This window comes from Lynx canadensis, chromosome B4, assembly GCF_007474595.2.
Source record: "Lynx canadensis isolate LIC74 chromosome B4, mLynCan4.pri.v2, whole genome shotgun sequence".
In the NCBI taxonomy this organism is placed as follows: Eukaryota; Metazoa; Chordata; class Mammalia; order Carnivora; family Felidae; genus Lynx; species Lynx canadensis.
This window is the reverse complement of record NC_044309.1, coordinates 99,553,478-99,566,411: the sequence shown is the minus strand read 5'-3', so window position 1 is coordinate 99,566,411 and position 12,934 is coordinate 99,553,478. Positions and strand designations below refer to the sequence as shown.

The 12,934-nt window shown below is 39.7% G+C and overlaps 1 protein-coding gene and 1 long non-coding RNA gene across 4 annotated transcripts in view; one reads left to right on the top strand and one right to left on the bottom strand.

The window, feature by feature from the left end:
• Positions 1 to 7,043, bottom strand: part of LOC115519354 — a 32,764-nt gene extending 25,721 nt beyond the window's left edge. For all 3 annotated transcript variants that reach the window (XR_003970471.1, XR_003970473.1, XR_003970472.1), the window contains exons 1-3: positions 6,846 to 7,043; positions 6,174 to 6,342; positions 4,754 to 4,891 (exon numbers count right to left, since the gene is read on the bottom strand). This is a non-coding gene — a long non-coding RNA (uncharacterized LOC115519354). The remainder of the gene's footprint in view (positions 1 to 4,753; positions 4,892 to 6,173; positions 6,343 to 6,845) is intronic.
• A 142-nt stretch (positions 7,044 to 7,185) lies between these two features.
• Positions 7,186 to 12,934, top strand: part of OSBPL8 (oxysterol binding protein like 8) — a 156,091-nt gene continuing 150,342 nt past the window's right edge. The window contains exon 1 of the mRNA XM_030323280.1: positions 7,186 to 7,569. The gene's annotated coding sequence lies outside the window, so the exon portion shown is untranslated. The remainder of the gene's footprint in view (positions 7,570 to 12,934) is intronic.

The window sequence follows — 12,934 nt, the reverse complement described above, 5'->3', positions numbered from 1 at the left end:
GCCTGAGCATAAATTTTCTAACTATTTCCAGAGATAGTGTTAAAAGTCATAGCATGCATCTAATTTTGAATAGGCAATGTGGGTGGAAAGGGTAGGCAGAGCTTTCCAATAAGACTTAATTGCCCTTAACCTGTGAATACATAATTATATAATTTGTTATGATGAACTTTCATTTTTAGACTTCTATGGTGGGACTCATTAATTCTTCATAGATATGTGAAAAATAACTCTAATACTCTATTACTCTAAATCATGATCTCCTAAATATATGCTAATTTCTTAGTCTGATTATTAATAAATCATCTCCGCTGGTACATTATGCAAATTTGAAATAAAAATGTCATGAAGAAAAACACTTAAAATGCTACAGCAGTACAGTTATTTAAAAAGGAAATATCAATAAAATATTAATATAGTTTTGCCTATATGGATAAGAGAAAAAAATAAATGAAAATGTGTAGTGCTTTTGCTTTTTTTCAATTAAAAAATTTTTATTTATTTAGAGAGAGAGAAAGAGCATGTGGGAGAGGGGCAGAGAGAGAGAGATGGGGAGAGAGAATCCCAAGCAGGCTCAGTGCAGTCAGCACAGAGCAAGATGCATGGCCCTATCCCACCAACCATGAAATCATGACTTGAGCTGAAATCAAGAGTCAGATGCTTAACCGACTAAGCTACACAGATGCCCCTAGTGTTTTTGCTTTTAAGGGCATATACCAGATGGAAATAATAATACAAATGGGAAAAATACTTGCTCTGATGAGGTCTGTTTAATAGTAGGTATAAGGTAAGAATCTGATTGGACTTATTCTGATGTTAGGAATATGAGTGATAGCTATATTTTCTTTTAAAAATATTATTAAATAATTTTAACAATTCTGTTTTGCATAGTTGGTGGGTTTTAGATTCATGCAAGTATTTACCACTTTCAATGCTCTTACTTCAGTCTTAACTCCAGATCTTTTATAGGGGGATCATTTTATTTTTGTCTGAAGAGAAATTTCTTTAGACTTTCTATTAGTGAGAATCACTATTAGCAGCAAACTCTGCTTTTGTCGGCCTAAAAATGCCTTTGTTTTGGCCCCATTCTTTTTTTGTGGTGGGGGAGGAAGGGCAGAGGGAGAGGAGAAAGAATCTTAAGCAGGCTCCACACCCAGCCCTGATTCAAACTTGGGGCTGGATCTCATGATGCAGGACTCAATCTCATGACCGTGAGATCATGACCTGAGCTAAAGTCAAGAGTCTAATGCTTAACCAACTGAGCCACCCAGGCACCCCTGGCCTCTTTCTTAAAAGACCTCTTCAAATAGGCATTGGATTTTCTTTTAGCCCACTGAAGGTGTTATTCCATGGTCTTCTGATTCTGTTGTTACTAATGAAGGTCGATTACCAGACACTTTGAGAATAATCTATTTTTTTCTCCACTAATTTCAAAGTTTTCTTTTCCTTTTGTTTTTTGGTGTTTTATGGTTTTGCTGTAATGTATATAAGTGTAGATTTATTATTCTTTAATTTGCTTGGGATCTGGGGGACTTCTTAACCTGTGAATTGGAATCTTTCATCAGTTCTGTAAAGTTTTCAACCATTATCATGTCTAATATTGCTTCTGCCACATTTTTTTCTTTCCTATTCTTTTGGAGTATCAATTTATTTCAGGCTTTCTCACAATGTCTTCAATGTCACATAAAGTCTCTTTTATATTTTTCATTTTTTTCTTTTTCTATTGCATTTGGGCAACTTCTTCATCTCTACCTCCCAGTTCATTAAATTGTACTTCTGCTATGTCAAATAGACTATTAAATGTGTCCCCTGAGTTTTAAATTTTAATAACTTATGTATTTTAATTCTTTAAGTTCCATTTAAAAAATATCTTTGATTATTCTTTATACTTTCTTGTTTTGTGTATGTATTTTCAAGGTCATCTTTTATTCCCTTATTCATATTTTATATAGTTATTTTATAGTCTGTGTCTGGTAATTTCAATATCTGAAGTCTTTTTAAATATTTTTGCTATCTTATGTTCACTGTTTCTCACTAATGGTGCCTTATTTTCTTCTGTGCTTGTTATTTTTTAAAATGTGAGCTATTTTCCTAAGACTTTTACTTATTATTCTTTAAGGCTTAAATTGAAGATGGGTTCCTCCAGAGAGGACTGGCATTTGCTTCTGCCAGATGTCTGAAAGTACTATCAGTCAAACATTCTTCTCAATTATCAGCTGAATACCTTCTGGGATCATCCAGGTAATATGAATTCAAGTTATATTTTTTGTGTGCATAAGAGCTGGACTGTGAGTCTAAATTCTCAGATATGATTTTGCTTTTCCCCTCTCCACTAGGTGCCACGTTTAAGACAGTAATTTTCTTTGTAGAATATAGGGGAGAGGTGTGTATGCTACTAAGGGGCAAGTTTATTTCTAATACATCTTTACAGTCAGTGAATAATCCTTGGAACTGCAGCTTTCTGTGGGCATAGGGCAGGTCATGGGTTTTGTCTTTTATAAGGCCATGAACACCAAAGCTCATGTTAACTGGATTTGGCAAATGCCCTTGGGGTCATTTGGAGTGAAACTCTCTATCTAGGTTTCTGCCTTCATTCCAATTTTGAACTACTAATTTCTTTATTACCAGTTAATCAATACATTTAATAGAATTTAAAACATTTTTCCAGGATTTTTGTTTCCAGTGTGATCACTGAGTGAGGTATATAAGCCATGATATTGCCAGAAATACAAGCCTATATTCTTTGTATTTTATTATCCAAATTTTCATTGAGGGATATTTAAGACAAATAATATTAAACAGAAATACTTAAAATCAATATGTAAATACTTTGCAAGAAAATCTGTAGATTTTTCAAATAGACTTTTTTTTTTAATGTTTATTTCTTTTTGAGACAGAGAGAGACAGAGTGTGAGCTGGGGAAGGGGCACAGAGAGAGGAAGACACAGAATACGAAGCAGGCTCCTGGCCCTGAGCTGTGAGCACAGAGCCTGACGCAGGGCTCAGACCCACGAGCCCCGAGATCGTGACCTGGGCCGAATTGGACGCTTAACCAACTGAGTCAGCCAGGCACCCCAGATTACTTTTTTATATAAAAATTTTTTAATTTATTTAAATTATTTTAATGCTTACTTTTTAGGGAGGGAGAGAGAAAGAGTACGAGTGGGGAAGGGGCAGAGAGAGAAAGAGACACAGAATCTGAAGCTGGCTCCAGGCTCAGAGTTGGCAGCACAGAGCCCAACACAGGGCTCAAACTCATGAACTGTGAGATTGTGACCTGAGCTGAAGTCGGATGCTTAACTGACTGAGCCACCCAGGAGCCCCTAATATAAATTTTTGGTTGGGTGCTTACCACATATCTAGTTGATGTCTATTAATTAATTAATTAATTAATTAATTTATTTATTTATTTAGGGAGTCTGGGGATGCACATGTGCTTGAGTGGGGGAGGAGCAGAGGGAGAAAGAGAGAGAGAGAGAGAGAGAGAGAGAGAGAATCTTAAACAGGCTCTGTGCTGTGAGCACAGAGCTTGACATGGGGCTCGAACCCACAAACCATGAGATCATTACCTGAGTGGAAACCAAGAGGCGGACACTTAACCGACTGAGCCAGCCAGGCACCTTGTAGATGTCTATTATTTTGTTTTATTAAATTGAAGATTATTATTGTTCTACAGTGCATTTAGCCTTAGAACCACTTATCTGTTGGCTTAAATTCACTTAAGCTGATTTGTGAGATTATACTATATAACAATTTCAAAAATCTCTGTGATTTAGAACAACAAATATTTATGATTCACTCTTGCTTCATGTTAGTAGCTGCAGGTCAGCTGCTGGTGTACTGCTCTAAAGGTCAGTTTCAGGTCTGCTCCACGTATTTTCTCATTCTGAGACCCTATTTGGAACACGCCTTTCTCATGGCCAGGCAGCACAAGACCAAGAGATTGACCTAAATGTTGCACTCAAAAAAGCAGTTGGCATGTGTTACATCTGCTCATAAGCCATTCGTTAGAGCAAGTTACATGGCCAAGAGTAATAACATAATCTACCACAGTCTTCAAAGTTGTATTGAATACCTTATTTATGTTTGAGGTTGCTGTCAATCTTCTCTGAGAAAATGAGGATTTTAACCTAAAATCTTCATTAGCAATCTTTGGCAACATAAATGTCTAAATGGATAGGCAAAAGTAAACAAAAAAACAGAAAACAACTTCAAACCAATCTCTCTCATTCTAGGTCAGGGATGATGCATATTCTGTGGGAAAAATTATCGTGTCTGTCAGTGCTTTAACTGATTTGGAAAAAGAACTTCTGATTGTCAGAAATGTACAATGAATTAAACACTAGGCATAAGAGATTCTTACTGGAGTTAAAATGGAATAGTTATAATAAAATTGGACAATTATATTAAAAAGTTTTATTAAAAATATTATTCTCAAAATAATTTTAAGAGTAGCAAACTTGCAGGGTATGTAAACATAGCAAATGGGAGTTTTAGGATATTTTTCAGTTATAGCACAGGATCACACATTACAGTTTCTGTTTATGTTGTGATTACATCAAAATGCTAGTTTGATCATTTCCTGAAATCATACGATATTAGATGTGAAAGGATCTGAAAAGTATGTATTTCTCATTTGCAATGTATTGATACATCATTTTGTTGCAATCAATTGTGAGGTATGTCAAAATCATCATTCATGACAAGCAACTATTACTAGCAACAGTTAAAATACAATTACAAAAGATATACTTACATTTGTTGTCCCATAATATCTTCACTTTCATGAACTTGCATTGACTTTTTTTTTTGAGTGTGGTTGATAGGAGTTATAGGTAGTCAGACAATAATTTGCATAATCCTGGCTGTTTGTTTCCAATGTGAATATCATTCACTGAAAAAAAAAAAAAAGGTTGAATAACATTGGTTAAACAGCATATAGTCCAACTCCCTACTTTTTTTAAAAATTAATTTATTTATTTGAGGGGTGGGTGGGGAGAGAGAGAATCCCAAGCAGACTCTCAGCCATCAGTGTGGAGCCCGATGCAGGCCTTGAACTCACAAACTGTGAGATCATGACCTGAGCTGAAACCAAGACCTGTGCCAAAACCAAGAGTTGGACGCTTTAACCAACTGAGCCACCCAGGCGCCCCCCCCAACTCCCTACTTTTTATCAGAGCTTGATATGCAGAGTAATTCATCCAGTCACACATCTAATTAGCAGAGTCTGTAAACCACCACCACCTTGCTTCCAGAACGGTGCTTTCCGTTCCAACAAAAGACTGTTTATTTTCAACAACCAATAGAAGAAATTTGGGCTGACGCAGGAGAGGATTGTCAAGGAGATTTGCCTTATTTTACTGATCTGTAGTTTTAGTTCCCAGAGTAAAGGAAAAGAACCAGAGAAACAGAGCCCAGAGGGTATATTTTGCATGTTATTTGTGCTCCAAGAACATTCTTTTTCAAATCTATTTGATTGCAACTCACACTAAGAAACAGTTTAAATCACAACATAGGACACACTCTTATCCTTCCCCACAAATGAAACAAAAATTTCACAAAGCAATTTCTTGTCCACACTAAATGTGTACTCTGATCTTTATATTCTATTCCATTCCAGCCTATTTGTTAAAAAATAAAATTGAATTTTAAGTCAATTTAAAAAATAGTGCTCTAGAAAATAGAAGACATTTCAATCTGATGCCAAACTCCAAAGTTACTGAGTTAGTGTCATTCACACAATAATAAAACTTTTCTCGTATTTATTTGAACTACAAATACAGTATCTCAGACTTCAGAACAGAACCTGTAGAATCTTTCCCTCATTGGAACACCAGCTCATTACAGTATCTCATAGATTCCAAGACCCATTGTTTCTCACATTTTAACATCTCTGAATTCAAGATGTGTCCTAAAAAATATCAGTGGCTTTGCATAGTTTAAATGGCAGTATTTTTCTTTCTTCACATGAAATAACGGTGAGTCCTAAAGTCTATTTCTTAGTGTGTCATGAAATACATTGAAAATTACGATCATATAGGCCAAACTCTATTGGTTATTCAAGTATCCAGGTGATCAGAATGCTTTTTGAGGTCTTGTTAAGAAAACGTAATGAGGGCATAAAACATGCTTAAGCAAAAACCCTTAGTTCTGGGCCAGAAGGAAAAATGACTTACAAACTGAGAAAACTTTCTCATGTGCTTGCATGGTTAGCAGGGTTTGATTATGATCTTTCTGCTTTTCTACTTCCTTCATTTCTGTATTGTTACTTTCTTTCCTCTGGCGATTGGCATTTCTATTCTTTTCCTCTCATCACCAGCGGTAGGCGGGGAGAGTTCCTCGGACCTGGGTTTAAAAGGAAAGCAAGTTTACGTCCAAAACTTAGGTACTTAAAAAAAAAAAAAAAAAGATTAGGCTTTATTTTAAAATTGCAACGAATTGCCAAATCCTGTGGATCTGTTTAAACTGCCACCAACCTAACACATTGTGAGACTTAATGACTGTAGAACTGGCACGAAGGATGCTGAACCTGACTAGGAACAAAAATAAGTTTGCTAGGCTATTTTCATCCCAGCGTGATTGAGACACACCATCCTTTCCTAAAACAAAACAAAACAAAACAAAAAAACAAAAACCAAACTCTAATGAGGAAGACAGTAAAAATTAAATGCCACAATTAACGTGGTACTAGAAATAGGAACAATTTGTTACTGCTTTTCAAGCCAGACACCACGATGCCTTCTTTTTTCCTTTGTTTGTCTAAAACTTTAGTCAAGCCGAGGCGGGTCTCAAGCTCGGGCCTCCGGGCCTCCGAGCCTCCGAGTGGGCGTGGGGTCCTGGGCCAATACCAGTGAGCTCTATTGTGCAGTCTTCTCAGGTTAGGCAGGGCCTTGCAAGACCGGTCCAGACCACGCCTCAGTAGATCACGGGCGGGCGGCGGTGGGCTCGAATCCCGAAGCCGCCCTCGGGTGTGCGGAGGCAATTCGGATGCGATAAGACTCTGGCAGAACTAGGTGTTGACAGTTGTTCCCGCGCGACTCCCTCCCGGCCCGCCGGGGAGGCGTCTCCGCGGCCGCCTCCGCGCGCCGTCACGTGACGGGAAAGAGGGGAGGGGGGCTGGTGGCTGGAGCCAGCGAGCTGGGGGCGGGGCCTGGAGGGGGAGGGCGCCCGAATGTAGAGGATCTTGGCGGCTGTGGGTGCTGAGAGAAGCGGCGACGCGGCGCAAGACAACATTAGGCCGCGACGCGCTCGGGGCCAGGCGGTGGTGGGAGCTGTAGCCCGAGTGGCTGCAGCGTTAGCTTTCGCCGCGGCAGTGGTCGCAGCCAGTAGCCGGCGGACGGAGGGAAAGTGGAGCCCGCCCTGGCCAGAGGACCGCGGGCCGCGAGTTCCCGCCCCCCTCGCGGGCTGAGCCGGCAGCGCCTCCGCGGCCGCGAGCCAGCGCCCTCGGTCTGGGCTCGCGCCCTAGCTGCCTCCGGCGACAGCAGCCGAGAGAAGTTGGGGTCCGCCCGGGCGCGTGCAGGGCCCCGGAGGAATCGGCCTGCTCCTCCCCGCCTCTCCGGGGGCTCCGCACCGGTGAGTGTCACGCCGGTCCCTGGGTCGGGGGGGGGGGGGGTGGCGGGTCCGCACCCCTCCGGGAGACTGCACCCCCATCCCCACGTTCTGAGCTCGGGCCAGTGGGGACTCCCCGAGCGGGAGAGTTCCTCTTTGGCTCCTTTGTCCCTTTTCGGAGTGGGGGATTCCAAAGGCTGGCGGGGGTGGAGTATTTTGGGGCCCACAGGACGTGCGTCTGCAAACCTTACATAGCCGCGGAAGGGGCGGTGGGGGGGGGGGGTGGTAAGAGCATTTTGACTGCCCCGAGTGACTCTTCCCGAAGTTTGGGCCGACCTCGGGGTCTCGCCGGAAGCCCCCGCCCGGGGGAGAGCTGGCGCTTTGTCACTTGGTGCGGTTAAGGCGAGGCTCCAGTTCTCCTGTGACAGCCCTAGAGGAGGCTGTGCCGCGCACCGCAGACCGCACCCGCCCTTGCAGAGCCGACACGGTGACACGGTGTTGTTGCTCTCAACTCAGTTCCTGTGGCCTCCTTGTAACATGGGAGGAAGGCGAAGCCTTTGCTGTACTTTTAAATGTATTGTTTGTTTCCAAGCCTTTTCTCAAGGGTGGAATCCGGTTCTAAGGAGCTTCCAATGGAGCATGCTTCTGGTTCATTGAGCCACCCACTCAAGACCAGCTGAGTGAAGCAACAGTACTTGCAGATTTTCCATTCACAAAAGTCATTTAACACACTCTTCCTTATGAAAGACATCTGCCTTGGGGAACTTGCCTAATTTCATTTTATCTAAATGCTGTTTGAAATAATAGGTAACTTGGGCGCCTATTTAAACAGATGGGAAAACTTCTCTAACTTATGGTGTAAGCATATTTGCGTTCAATAGTTTAATGAAGTTTTTGCCTTTCTAATCCTAGAGGAGCTGACTTCTAATTAGTATTAGAATGTCCTATGTATGGTAGGGTTATTAGTTTTTATTTATGCCCCCTGAAACTTAGCCTCAAATTAATGCCACTTTAGGTCTTTCAAATAATCATTTAAAACAGGTTTGGTGTGTGTGGTTGTTTTTTTTCGGTTTTTTTTGTTTTGTTTTGTTTTGTTTGGGTTTTTTGTTTTTGCCTCCCTTAGGATTCCACAGAAAGCAAGGATTGTGGAGAGACATGGTTGAATTGCTTGTTAGGGCTTCTTCATTCCATCAGGTGTTATCTAAAGTTGATCATGCTTAGCGACTATGGTCAATTTTTATGCTTGCTAGAACCTGTTTTACAGTGAAATTAAGGTCATACTAGTTTTATAGAACAGGTTGGGGAAGGGAGAGTAAGGGTATGCAGTTTGTCCTTTATAGAAGATATAGCTAATTTTACATATTTGTTGCCCCTTTTTTGTTAGTAACTGTGTATGAGATGACTACAATATGCCTGTTCAAAGTGCTGGGAAAGGGAATAGATGAAACATAAGAATTACTTTTTAGGCCTTTAATTATGGAGATTAGGTTGTTTCGGTCAATTTCCATGTGAACCGTTTGAGCCACAATACGTTACAGCTGCTTAGAAATGGTTTGATTAAAAATGGCTATGGTTTATTTCTTATTGAATATTAGTGTGGTATCTGTGATATGGGAAAGATGCTGCTGTCATTTTTCAGTTAGAATATTATTACATTTTGGAGGCAATCAGATGTGTTTCTTATAGCACATTTATGGCACTTATAAATTTGGCCTTGTTAAGAGCAAATTGCAGAATTTCTTTAGTGAGTACTCCTCCTACATTTAAACTTGGTTTAGAAATAATCCTTCAAGAGCAGGTTCCTTAGAGCATGGGTGACAAAATAGGAATTGATGCTTAGATATAGTTTTCAAATTTTGTGGAAAATTCTTATGCTAATAGCAACACCTGAAGTATTATATTTGAATATAATACCCCAAGCTGAACACACTTATAGCAATGAACTTGGAGCATCAAGAGTTCAAAAGTAGAAGGCGTAAGTCCTGCTTGTGCCTTGTGAATATGACATACATGTAATGCATATATACAATTTGAATTGAAAAGCCTCTGAGTACTGCATAATGAAGGTGGCTGGGTGCAAGGAGATTGGTGGAGATGCTTGATTGGAGCAGGTGTAGCTAAAGTATCATTTTCTTGTGGATACAACTCAGGAAGAGATGTCTGGACTAACCCGTAGAGATAGATTTCACGTCCACGTGTGGGAAACCCCTGAGAGATTTTAGATCTGTCCTTTCTATCTTGGTTCCCCATTCCATTCCCTCATTTTCTCGAAGGCATGAAGTTGAAGGTCTGATCTGAGAGACCTTCCAGACTTCTTCCTCCCTGAAAAGTTTTATCAAGTATGCAAGGGAGAAAGCTTTCTTCAGAGGCCTTGTAGGAAATGAATGCTTGTCCTTGATCATACTCTTACACCCCATGTTATTTTTACCTTTTTTAAAGTTGCAAACCATGTAAACCATCTATGATAGCAAGGGCCTGTCTTTTTTGCTCTCCATCCACTCTGCAAATGCTTAATAGTTACTGAATGAAAACATACAGTTCCAGATATAGGACAGGAAAATGAAAAGGAGTGTGTGATAATGTAGTCCGAAGTAGATACAAGGAGTGAGGTGATAAGGAAGGATGTTGGATTAGGAGGAAGGGAGCAGGTCATAACTGGGAAACTTTCTTAGAGGAGGTAATTCGTGAGTTAGGTTTTGCAGAAAGCTGTATATCTGAAGATAAGCAGGTGTTTTAAGGGGGTAGACAGCATGAACCAAAGCATTTAAATTGGACTGGGTAATCATGGGATTAAGCACAGTGAGTCTTTTTTGGTAAATTATGAATAATTTTTCTTCCCCTTATAACTGTTCTCTCTCCCAGATAAAAAGATTGGCACACTTTATAAGAACTAAGATTTAGAGTACTTGAGTTTTGGAAGTGACAGTGGTATACTGAAAGCAAGAGCATTGAACTAGGGGGTTCAGAAAATTTGAAACGGATTTCTGATTAAATCTTATACAAGTAAGTGCCTTTGGGCAAATCACTGGGCCTTAGTTATCTCATTTGTAAAAGGAAGACCATAATCCTTATCCCATATGGTTATTGGGAGAATGAAGTTTCATAATGTGTATGGAAGTGCCTACTTCAATATCTAAGACGTAGAACTTTATGTTAAATTGTTTAAAATGGATCTTTGTCTTTAGATTATTAAAAAATATTTTGGTGTATTTATCATGACCTCATATCTACTTGATCTTTGAGTTGACCCTTTAAATTACCTTTAAATTTATAAGTATCAAAATTTCAGATGCTTAGTTTTCTTTCAGTCAAGCATAATGTTTTCTGACAGAAATGAGGCTTGTTTCATTTTAATGTTACCAGGAAAAATGCTAGATGCCTTAAATTTTTAAAGCTTTAAGTAAGGGATACGTGTGGCTGAAAATCTGAGCCTTTAGGCTTTTCTTCTTTATAGAATTTGTTTTTGAAGAAATAGTCCATGCCTATCGTGTCATGTGTTCATTGTTGTGAAGACACAGGGGATTTTCCTGCTATTAAGGAAAAAAAAATTACCCAAAACATCCTCTATGTTTTTGGTGATTTGAATGACTATAAACCATGGTGGATCTCTACCTGTGTGCTTTATTTTAGAATTCAGTATTTTTTGAGTAGGCTAATGGACTTCTGTATCATTTCTTATCTAAGCTTTTTGCTCTGGTAGCTATTTGGTTATGAATCTCAATTTTTCACTATACTTTGTGAACTCTTTGTAGTGTTTATAATCCTTGGAGCAATCTGTCCTTTGTATAATATTTGGAAGGGAATTTTATTATTAAAAAAAAAACAAACTAAAAAAAAGTCTGGAGTTTTGAAATGATAAAGACACCAGTTACTACCTTCCATATTCACAAACCACCAAAGAAAAGAGGAAATGGTTTTGGGGTTGGAGACTCTTTTCACATAAAAAGGAGAAACCTTTGATTTAGGATTGTTAAAAACATGATGGATTCAGAAGGAGATTGTTAGAGCTCCTGCAGGTAGCTTAGTAGGTGTTGTTGCTGGTAATACTACTACTAATAACAGCTGATATGTGTTGATTGCTATGTACCAGTTACTAGTTTGAAGTATTTGCCATGTTGGGGTACCTGGGTGGCTCAGTCAGTTGAGCGTCCGACTTCGGCTCAGGTCATGATCTCATGGTTCGTGGGTTTGAGCCCCACATCGAGCTCTGTGTTGACAGCTCAGAGCCTGGAGCCTGTTTCACATTCTGTCTCTCTCTCTCTCTCTCTCTCTGTCTCTGTCTCTCTCTCTGCCCCTCCCCCACTCACACTCTGTCTCCCTCTGTCTCAAAAATAAATAAACGTTAAAAAAAAATAAAAAAAAAAACATAGTGGATATAGTATTTTAAGGTGACTTGTTAAAATTTTTTGAATTCATAGTTTTTTAGGGTAAGACTGACGTACAGACTTAGTACAGAGGATATTTATATAGTAATATTTGAGGGTCACAAATCTGTGTAATTGAAATCTATCCTATTGAAATTTTTCACCACTGAAAAAGCAACTTGTGTTTTGACTGCCAAGTGCCACAGTAGTTTATCAGATTACATAATTTCTTACAGAGAAGACTCGGGCCCCTGTGGAAATTATGAAATCTGGGTAGGTAAGTTTTGATGGCGTGGGAGTATGGTAGGTCTGGGGAGAGAGCAGTCCACTCTAAGTAACATTATCTGGGTAAGAGTAAACAGGTAGAACACCTTGAACATGAGGGCACAGGTACATTTTTTAAGTACAGATTGGGGGTGAGGAAATTCTGAAGACCAGCCTTGCTACTGTATATTTTTGCCTGTTTTGACTGTAATAGCACTTAAAATCAGCAAGTCAAAAGTAAAGAAAAAACAATGCTGTGCATCATAGTGGGGTGTTTGTAATAGTTCCTAGCCTGTTTTGCAAGATGTGGGGGCTTTATAAATATTTATTAATGATCATAGAATTACTCTCTTACTACCTATTATTTTATAAATCTAAGGAGGCCGAATAGCATAGGCTGTGGAGCCAGACTACTTAAGTTCACAACCTGCACAGCCTCTTATTAGCTTATTGCCCTGTACGTGGTCTGGTGCTGACATGGCAGAAGAAGATGGTATATTTAGGCAGAGTAGGGCCCAGAGTTTTCCATGGTTCTTATGTAGGATGAAAGAGACCTAGAAGTTCTCACATAATCCTAGTGAAAAAAATAGAAGTTAACAGAGTGGGAGCCAGCAAGCTTGTCATGAGGCTACTATTGTGAAGGGAGGGACCGTGCAGTAATTGTTGGGGGGGGGAGGGCAGCTCTGCAAGATTCAGCTCAGTGCCCACCACAGTTGATACTCCCTCTTGCTGTAGTATAGTTAACACTGGGAAGTAGTTGC